This window comes from Natrix helvetica, assembly GCF_964273705.1.
Source record: "Natrix helvetica genome assembly, chromosome: 5".
Taxonomy (NCBI): domain Eukaryota; kingdom Metazoa; phylum Chordata; class Lepidosauria; order Squamata; family Natricidae; genus Natrix; species Natrix helvetica.
Genome location: NC_138551.1, coordinates 112,442,646 through 112,452,555, shown reverse-complemented (window position 1 = coordinate 112,452,555; position 9,910 = coordinate 112,442,646). Strand labels below are relative to the sequence as shown.

Here is a 9,910-nt window from a genome sequence, read left to right as displayed (position 1 = left end):
AAAATGCCATGGTATCTACTCTTTGGAACCATTAATTCCCTGAGTAATTAAATTGCCCAGAACTGTTGAGATGGTTCCCCTCCTTCTCCTCTGGATTCCTTTTCCAAAGGATCTAAGATTAATGGATCCATATCGGGACCCTCATACCTGCCATGGCTGCAGCCTTGGAGACCCCAAGATCTTTTCTCCCTCTTTCCTTCCCCTCCTTGATCTGGAAGAATAGGCAGCATTCAAGGCCTGGGCTAAAGTCTTTATGAGACTGTAATGCTGGTAGTCATTTTGGATCCATTTTCTGTCCCGTTTCCATTGGGTCTCCAGTGGGATTTTCTGGGTGCATCTTTTGCGGCCTTTGACAGAAAAGACATTTTTTGAAAGAGAACAGTGAAAATAATGATCTTGAAACTTTTCTTTCACAAAGTAATAGGGTTCAAAGGCAGAATCTTTTGACCTTTTTTTCCCCCAGATAACCAAAGTTCCAAATACTATGGATGTATTTGAATAGTCTGCGCTTCTTTATTGAATGCCTGGCCAAATTTGTGAGGATCCAGACCAGTGGTGGGTTCCTACGGTTCGCACCGGATCGCGCGAACCGGTTGGCGACCGAACCCGGAAGTAACCGGACCCGGAAGTAACTTCTGGGAACTGGCACCGGTCCTGTCACTCAATTGCCCTTGCCGTCCCAATGCAGCTCGCTCGCTCCCCCGCCTATCCGCACTAAACTAGCTAGCCCAGCCAGCCGCTCACTGATTGGCTGGAGTCCAGCCAATCAATGAGCGGGCTGGAGGCGACCCATTTAAAAGCGGGTCCTCCATTTCAAAACTCCCTTCTCTTCGCCTTCCAGGAGCTTGCTGCTTCCCTCAGGTAAGCAACTAAGCGCGAGGGGGGGGCAACTAAGCACGAGGGGGGGCGGCAGGAGGCTAGCTTTGGCAAGGAAAGGCCTCCGGGCCTTCCCTCGCTGAAGCGGCGGGCAGCTAGCTTTGCCAAGGAAAGGCCTCTGGGCCTTTCCGGGATGAAGCGCTGGGCTCGTGTGGAACGCGCGGCCGTCGGGAGGCTAGTTTCGCCGAGGAAAGGCCTCTGGGCCTTTCCGGGACGAAGCGCAGGGCTCGGGTGGAACGCGTGGCCGTCGGGAGGCTAGTTTCGCCCAGGAAAGGCCTCTGGGCCTTTCCAGGATGAAGCGCCGGGCTCGGGTGGAACGCGCGGCCGTCGGGAGGCTAGTTTCGCCCAGGAAAGGCCTCTGGGCCTTTCCGGGACGAAGCGCCGGGCTTGGGTGGAACGCGCGGCCATCGGGAGGCTCGTTTCGCCAAGGAAAGGCCTCTGGGCCTTTCTGCGACGAAGCGCCGGGCTCGCGTGGAACGCGCGGCCGTCGGGAGGCTCGTTTCGCCGAGGAAAGGCCTCTGGGCCTTTCCGCAATGAAGCGCCAGGCTCGCGTGGAACGCGCGGCCGTCGGGAGGCTCGTTTCGCCAAGGAAAGGCCTCTGGGCCTTTCCTCGATGAAGCGCCGGGCTGGCGTGGGCGGCAAGCCTCTGCGAGGCTAGGCCAAAAGCCCCCCACCCTCCCCTCTCCAGCCTCGCCTGGCTGGCTAAGCACTAAGCAGTCTTAAACAGTCTTACCTGTCCTCCTGCCTCTCTGCCTGTCTGCTGCCTGTTGCATCCATCCATCGCATCGGAGAGCTGCTGTTTCTGCCTGCTGGTAAGTAACCTGGTTTTTTTTCTTTTATTTTTTTAATGTATTTTAAAATAATATTTTATTTATTGTGCATAGAATTTTTTAAAATAATTTTACTTAAAAGTATTGAGTATAGAATATTTTAAAATGGTTTACTTCAATTTATTGTGTATGGATTCTTTTTTTAAATTGTCTCAGACTATTTTAAAAAAGATTCTATCCAAAATAAATAAACCATTTTAAAATATTCTATACTCAATACTTTAAAATGTATTGTGCATAAAATTGTTTTAAATTGTTTAATTTTAATTTATTGTGTATGGAATATTTTTAATGGTTTCATTTTAAATTATTGTGTGTGGAATAGTTTGAAACGGTTACAGCATAAATTATTGCTGGTGGAATATGGCTGGTACAATACCTTAAAATAGTTATACTATAAATTATTGCTGGTGAAATACTTAACAATGGTTTTTAAGGATTTTTTTTATTTATAGAATATCTTTTTTGAATTATTGTTTGGGAATTTTTATTTTTTAATTGTTTATAAAATATATTTACTACAAGAAATGTTATTCCTTTTTGCAAATGTTTTCTTTGTGATGCAATATGTTGCTTAAAAGTGTTCAGACCAGGTTTATGTATCTCAAAGTGGCTGCTTTTCTATGGGCAGGCTGGGTTGATGCAAGGCAGCTTTGCAAGATTTTGTGGGTTTCACCCTCATTTATGTAATTCTGAGGTGGTTGATGGTTCTGTGAGCTTCCTGGCACTGTCCTTTATAATTTCCATGGCCTTGATGGTTTTTATTCCAGTGGCTTTGTCTTTCCTGTCCTTAGGGTTAGGAAAAAAAAACTGGTTTCATTTGCAGTCTTTGGGGGGGGGGATTCTTATTTTTTGGTGTTTTCCTGGCACTGTCATAGTTTGTGTGGGTGTGGGTGTGTAATGTCCCGCAGTTATCTACACATTAATAATGATCTAGTAATATTTCCTTATACATTTTAGGGACCTTTCCTTACATAATTGGTGTTTTCTTTCATACTTCTGGATTTCTAATTTCTGTTTCCGTTAGTTAGCAATTGCTAAAACAAATCCCACGTGAAAAAGTATTCAAAGCCTTCTTGATTTTAATTGTCAATTTATTTATTCCTGCACATTGTAATATTTATTCATTTTCATATCTCTGTTTTTCCACTGTTGTGCAAACACAATTCCAGCAGCTGTTTGTTGGGGGACACCCTTCCTGAAAAGACTGTACATTGTTGGGTGAAAACAGAGGTCCCTTCTGTTACCTATAGTCCTCAGCTTACAACCACAATTGAGTCCAATATTGTTTTAGTTATTCAGCAGTTAGTATTATTTAACAGGATGAAGAGACAACAAAGTATGACCGCTAGGACAGTCATCTTTCCTATGTAAGTAGCTCTTTTATTGCTTTGTGTGCTTGTTTCATCCATAATATAGTAATGCAAGCAATTAAAGTCTTGCTTTCTGTGTCTGTCCTTTGTGCAGGTTTTTGAGCAAAATAAATCGATAAGGTGGTGTGCAGAAGACCGGCAAGCCAGGGATCCTTCCTCTGTAAGTAGCTGTCTTTATTGCTGGGTGTGGTGTGGTCTGTGCTGTGTTCATCCTTGAGATAGTGAAGTGCAAGCAATTAAAGTCTTGCTTTCTGTGTCTCTCCTTTGTACAGGTTGTTGGAGCATGAGGTGGTGGTGCAGAAGACGCAAAAAAGGAGAGTAATTTTCCTTTTCTATTATTTTGTGTGCTGGTTTCATCCCAATGCAGTGCATGCAATGAAAGAGTTCATTTCTGTGTCTCTTCTTTGTGCAGCCCATTCATTGGAGTCCGTGATATTGAAGACTGGCAAGAACAGTCATCTTCCTTCTGTAAGTTGCTCTTTTATTGTTTTTGTACTTATTTTAATCTTATTGTAGTTCATCCATTGGGGCAAAGAATTCAGTGATATCGTCTTGGCCACTACCACCTGGTCACATGGTCGGCAAGCCACTCCCACCCAGTCACATGGTCGGCAAGCCACTCCCACCAGGTCACATGGCCAGCAAGCCACTCCCACAAAGGAGGCCACACCCACAGAGTAGGTTCCAAAAAAAATTGAAACCCACCACTGATCCAGACTTTCCCTTCAATGGGTCCTGGCAGACGCATAAGTATTAAATGGAAAGGAAGAATTCTGTTCCAAACGGAAACATATTCCATGAAGTGAACAAAGACATTGACTTGTCTCCACTTAGAGAGGGAATCCCTGAGGTATGCAGTATATCCAGTCTTTGAGAATTGTTGTGATATAACCACACAAATTCCATTTCTGACAAGCACAGGAGTAAAAGTCCTCATGAAATTCTCTCCTTCCTCTGTGTCTGAAGCAAAGAGGCCAATCAAGGTCCATCTGAAATGGAGGAGCAGTTGGATAATTGCTGGGTACTGGAATCCTTCTTTGGGGACCATCCAGTAGAAAAAGGGGAATCGTCTTTTATCACTCAGAGCCTCTGAAGCTGTTTCATAATTGATCTGAAAAAGCAATTGAAAGGATTAGAGCATAGACAGTGTAACCTAATTCAGCGTTTGTTAAATTGCTGTTGAGAGAAGCTCCATTGTAACCGAATGTGCCAACTACATAGATGAAACTTCTAGGCAAATTGTCAAGCATAGACTAGCAAAGTAACTTCTTGTGAAAAGTAAAATGTGAATTCTGCCATGTAGCCTTTCTTGTAACTTAAAATGTGTGTTCAGCATTCTCTAACAAAGCTCTGATTTATACCCCAGAAAATGTAGAAGGCGCATCTGAGTATAAGATGCACCAAGGTTTTGAAGACACAAATTTTTTAAAAAAGGTTTTGCACTGTGCAAACTTCCCAAAAACGGTGTTTTTTGCCAAAACAGGCCCATTTTTTTCAAAAAAAGGGCATGAATAGCCCTTAGGAAGCTTGTAGAGTGCTCCTGGGGGGTGAAGGGGGTGAAAAACAAGCAAAAACTGCCCCATTTTTCATCAAAAAAAGGGCATGGATAGCCTTATGGAGGCTTATAGAGTGTTCCTAGGGGCTGGGGGGGGGGACAATAAACTGCCCATTCTTTGCTCATTTCTGCCCTCCCCAGCCCCCAGGAGTTCTTTGAAAGCCTCCATAAGGCTATGCATGGCCATTTTGGCAAAGGGGGCGGGGTTTAGGGAGGCAAAAAATGCTGTATTCAGTGTATAAGGAGCACCAGATTTTCACCCTCTTTTTTGAGTGAAAAAGGTGTGTCTTATAATACGGTATTTCTTTTCCATTCTAAAGTCTATTGTTTTCAGAGTACTGAGAAAAATCATGAAATTTACATAATATCAAATTATGTTTCTATAGCAATGACGTTCTGTGCAAGCTAAGTGAGCTATAAGATGTTTGGAAAAGTTTTTGCCGCATGCCTATTTTTCTCTCTCTGCCTGCTCTGTTAAGGTGGGAGACAAAAAGGTCATCCAGTCTTTTGCTTTCTGCAGAAATAAAAGCTGTTAATCCGTAGCCTCATCTTCAGAGTTTCACTGGACTTATCAGATTCTGAGCTGCATTCAAATCCCGTGCACAATGAAGAATGCTGTGTTATATTTGGGGTCAAATCAAGTCCAAACTATTATATTTTAATAAATCCAATCTTGTTCTCATGAAGGCATTAGAGTAATTTTTTAATTAGACATTGTTTAAAATATTAAAGACAGAATATTAGCAAGATTGTATAATAAAAGTGGAAATTGATAAACAAATTAAAAAACAATGAAATGTAAATCATATTACTGTATCACCCCTACAATTTACAACAATTAGATTCAACCGGAAGTACCCCAAAGAGACAAATGGAAAATGTGGGCTCTGAAGAGCCTCACATAAATTCTGTCTGACAAATCAATGCCGAGATCCTTTTTGGGTCAGATCTTCCCTGGGGGGTGGGAGTGAAGAAGGGGCTGCATCTCATCAGTCCCAGAGGGGAATATAACAGGTCCCTCGTAGGTCAGAGATTAGCCCTCTGAATCGGCGTCGGGGAAGGCAGCATGGCAACATGGCTGCACAAGCTGCTGCCTTCTGGCCAAAGCATTTGAGCAGGAGCATGGAGGAGAAGAAATGTAAAGCCTGGTAAGAAGATGTAATTAACCAGCAGACATAAATCAGAATTTGGAAAGGCAAAGAACCTTTTGAGTATAAATAATATTGGTGGACTTTTGGCAGAAAGAAAGAAAGAAGGGGGGAAATGTTGGTTTAATCATTAAGCCCAAAAAGAACTCGTTGTTTAAAACAACTTGGAGACAGAAAAGAAAAAACAGAGAAGTGACTAACCCATTTAAACACAAACTTTGAATCTGGACTTGAAAAGATTGTGTCTTTAAAAGAGATTAATTGATAATTGGGAATTTTACAAAGGAATGGAAGAAGGAGGGGTGAAATGGAAGTTAAAAACATACTAAGGAAACTTGCTTTGTTTGAGCTTCTTCTAACTAATATATCACAAGTAACTCTAATTAATGAGAGGTGGAATGTAACAAAGGAAAAATCAAGAAAAAAGCACTATTTTCTCATTTATAATCTAATATTGTCTGAGCAATGAATGGAATGTGAAACCTTGGCAAGAAGAATTAATTAACCAACAGATATCAATCAGAATTTGGGGGGGGGGAACAGGAGGCGAGGAGAAACAAAAGTTTCCTACCAAGGAGACTTGCTTTGTTCCAGTTCATTCCAATTAATATATTTTAAGCAACTATAACAAATGAGAGTTGGAAGGTAACAAGGGGAGGGGGAATCAAGAGCGGAAAAAAATATGTACCATATTTTTTCGGAATATAAGACGCACCTTTTTTCCTCTAAAAAGAGGCTGAAAATCTGGATGCATCTTATACATCGAATACAGCACTTTTTGCCTCCTGAAGCCCCACCCCCTTAACCAAAATGGCCGTTCATAGCCTTATGTAGGCTTTCAGAGAGCTCCTGGGTGCTGGGGAGGGCAGAAATGAGCAAGGAATGGACCATTTTTTGCCCCCCCAGCCCCCAGCAGTACTCCATAAGCCTCCATAAGGCTATGCATGTCTTTTATTTGAAAAAAAACGGGCCGTTTTGGAGAGGTTTGCAGAGTGCAAAGCTTCCCTCCACTTTTGGAAAGCTGTTTAGTTAGAGTGATTGGTGAGTTTTAGGCACTAGTTTGTCAGCAATTTCCTTCTCCAACACATGGATAAATACACCTGGAAACATCTACCTACTTAGCTACTCTCTCTCTCTCTCCCTACCTACCTACTGTATCTCTCTCTCTCTCTCTCTCTCTCTCTCTCTCTCCCTCCCTCCCTCCCTCCCTCCCTAACTACTCTCTCTCTCTCCCTACCTACCTACTGCATTTCTCTCTCTTTCTCTCCCTCTCTATCGCTCTATCTACCTACCTACCTTTTTAAAAAAATTGCCTCTTTAAAACCTGGGTGTGTCTTATACTCCAGTGCGTCTTATACTCTGAAAAATACGATAGTTATTTGCCAGAGGGAAGAACAAAGAAAGCAAATTGATCAAGATGTCTCCCTCTTCTCTTCCTCTTCCCTTTAGCTGAATCAGAATTAAAAGTGGACCAGAACTATGAAATAAGAAAAACCTTGAAAAACCTGGGATTTAAACTGTAATTAACTGTTGACTAACTGTAATTTTGGAAACTGGACTGTCAGGCATGCCTCCTTTAATATCCAATAAAGAAAAAACTCAACTCCATTTGAATAGAGATAAAGTACTTTTACTAGATAAGAATTGAAAGCAGCAAAAAGGAAAAGCAAGATCTGAGCCAAAAAGGCACAAACAAGTACCGTATTTTTCACCCTATAAGACGCTCCGGCATATAGGACGCACCCAATTTTAAAGGAGGAAAATCTAGAAAAAAAAGATTCTGAATCAAATACTGTAGTAAAATATTTTATATCAACTGTATAAAGTTAACAGCAGTTTAAGAACAATTTTATGTCAACCATGTAACATATTAAGAACTATCTTTACTCTCATTAACAGTTAGTAAAGTCAGTAAACAGTGAATCTAGTGGTCTTATACCCCCTCATATCTCATCTGGTGCTCTCTAACCCAATATTTCATCTGGTGGTCTCTAACCCCCTCATATGCATCTGGTTTGAGTGAATGCTGCTGGAAAGGAGATTGTAAAAAGGAGATCGTTCCTCTTCCCTTCCCTTCCTCCACCCACCCACCCCCAATCTCTCCGGATTCTCAGGAAGCAAAGCCTTTGAATCAAGCTTGATCATGTCCCTTTCTAGGTTTTTAACTTCCCAATCTAGCGTTCTGAGAAAAGCTTTTGTAAAAAGGAGATCGTTCCTCTTCCCTTCCCTTCCTCCACCCACCCATCCCCCAATCTCTCCGGATTCTCAGGAAGCAAAGCCTTTGAATCAAGCTTGATCGTGTCCCTTTCTAGGTTTTTAACTTCCCAATCTAGCGTTCTGAGAAAAGTTTTGTAAAAAGGAGATTGTTCCCCTTCCCTTCCCTTCCTCCACCCCCCCCAATCTCTCCGGATTCTCAGGAGCCTTAAAGCAGCGCCTCCTTAAACCAAAGCCTCTGAGTAACTGGGAAAGAAAGGCGTGCTTTTCGGGCGGCAGTTTTCGGCAGGTTCCAAGCGCGGCTTTCTTTCCCAGTTACTCAGAGGCTTTGGTATACTCGGCCCTCACTCCTCCTCCTGCAAGCGAAAGGTGCCTCAGAGATTCGGGGGGGGGGCAGCTCAGGGGAGACAATGGCCATAACAACTTCACTCCCCAGCAATGTGAGGAGCCGCTGCCCCCGCCCCTGCCTAAGCCCTCCCGGGAGCCCAGCCGAGCAGGAGCTCTGAAAGCGAAACCTCTCTCCTTTCCAGCCATCATGATCTCTGCAACGCCCGCTTTGCCTGCCCCATTTTTAGATGACCCAGGTGGCTACATTCGGCGAATAAGACGTACCCAGATTTTCACCCTCTTTTTTGGAGTAAAAAAGTGCGTCTTATAGGGCGAAAAATACGGTATATATCAAACAATTACCCAGGACCCTCCCCACAATTACCCCAATCCAGTGTCCAATCAGCATGCTCAGAAGATGGTGAAAACAAAACTCCCTCCTACATAACTCCTCCAGTACCATAACTCCTGCAATACCATAAGATTCCCTTCCCAAATACCATAAGCCCCCACCCTCCCCATTTCTATGGCAGCCAATAGCAAGAGGCTGACATGGACACTATGGAAAGGTGGGAATTTGAAGAATTACGTGAAATCATTAAAAATGCATAAATCACTAAAACTAAGTTTAAATAGAATTTTGAAGTCAGAATCTGAGGAGAAGCAGGAAGTGAAGAAAGAAGAGGGGGAGGATAATGAAGTGGTAGAAAAACCTAGAAAGTGGTAGAAACGATGGGAAGTACAAAAGAGACAAAAGAATTCTCTGGGTTTGACAGTGGTATAGGGAAAATTGAAAAGGGGGGATATGTCTCAACAAAGGGAACTAAAAAGCAGACAAAAGATTTCACAGTTTGACAGTGGTTTGGGTAAAAATTAAAGAGGGTGGACATGTCGCAACAAAGAAAAGGGAAGAGACAGGAATAGAGAATTGGGACAAAAGACTTACTAGGAAAAAAATAGATACCTAGAATTGTTTATGTGGAAAATATAAAGTTAAATATAAAGTTATGATTTATTCTTTTATATGATAATTAAACTGAGTTGATAACTGATTGAATATGAAAATGGAAAGATAATTAAATAAAGGTTAAAATATATGAAATATGGACACATGAAACTGTCAAGTGGAGAATATAAAGTAGAGGTATGTGATTCACTCTTATACATGATAATTAAACTAAGTTGCTAATTGATTGAATATGACAATGGAAAGACAACTAAGTATAGGTTAAAATATATGAAATATGGATACATATAGAATTTTTAAGAAGATGAACAAAGTGAGATGTGTAGTGCTTGTTATTCTACATAGTAGATTAAGGGAATTGTAATGAACATTGAACATTAAGGATTGTTATTTAAAGAAAATTAAAGGTACGCTAAGTCAAGATATGGAAAAATGGAGGGGGAACATGAAACATACTTATAATGAAAAATTATTGAGATTATAAAGACAGAAATAAAAATTTGGGGTGTGTAATGATGTATAATTGTATAATATTATAATGAGAATACCTGGGCATTGTAACTAGGTCCACATTTTGGCTAAAAATAGGTTGGGGTGGTGGTGATTAAAAATATAATTGC

At 41.7% G+C, this 9,910-nt stretch overlaps 1 long non-coding RNA gene across 1 annotated transcript; it reads left to right on the top strand.

The window, feature by feature from the left end:
- The first annotated feature begins 3,056 nt into the window (after positions 1–3,056).
- On the top strand, positions 3,057–3,596 carry LOC309392575. The gene is made up of 3 exons (XR_014175465.1): positions 3,057–3,076; positions 3,174–3,239; positions 3,352–3,596. It is a non-coding gene; the product is annotated as an uncharacterized lncRNA (long non-coding RNA).
- Positions 3,597–9,910: the final 6,314 nt, after the last annotated feature.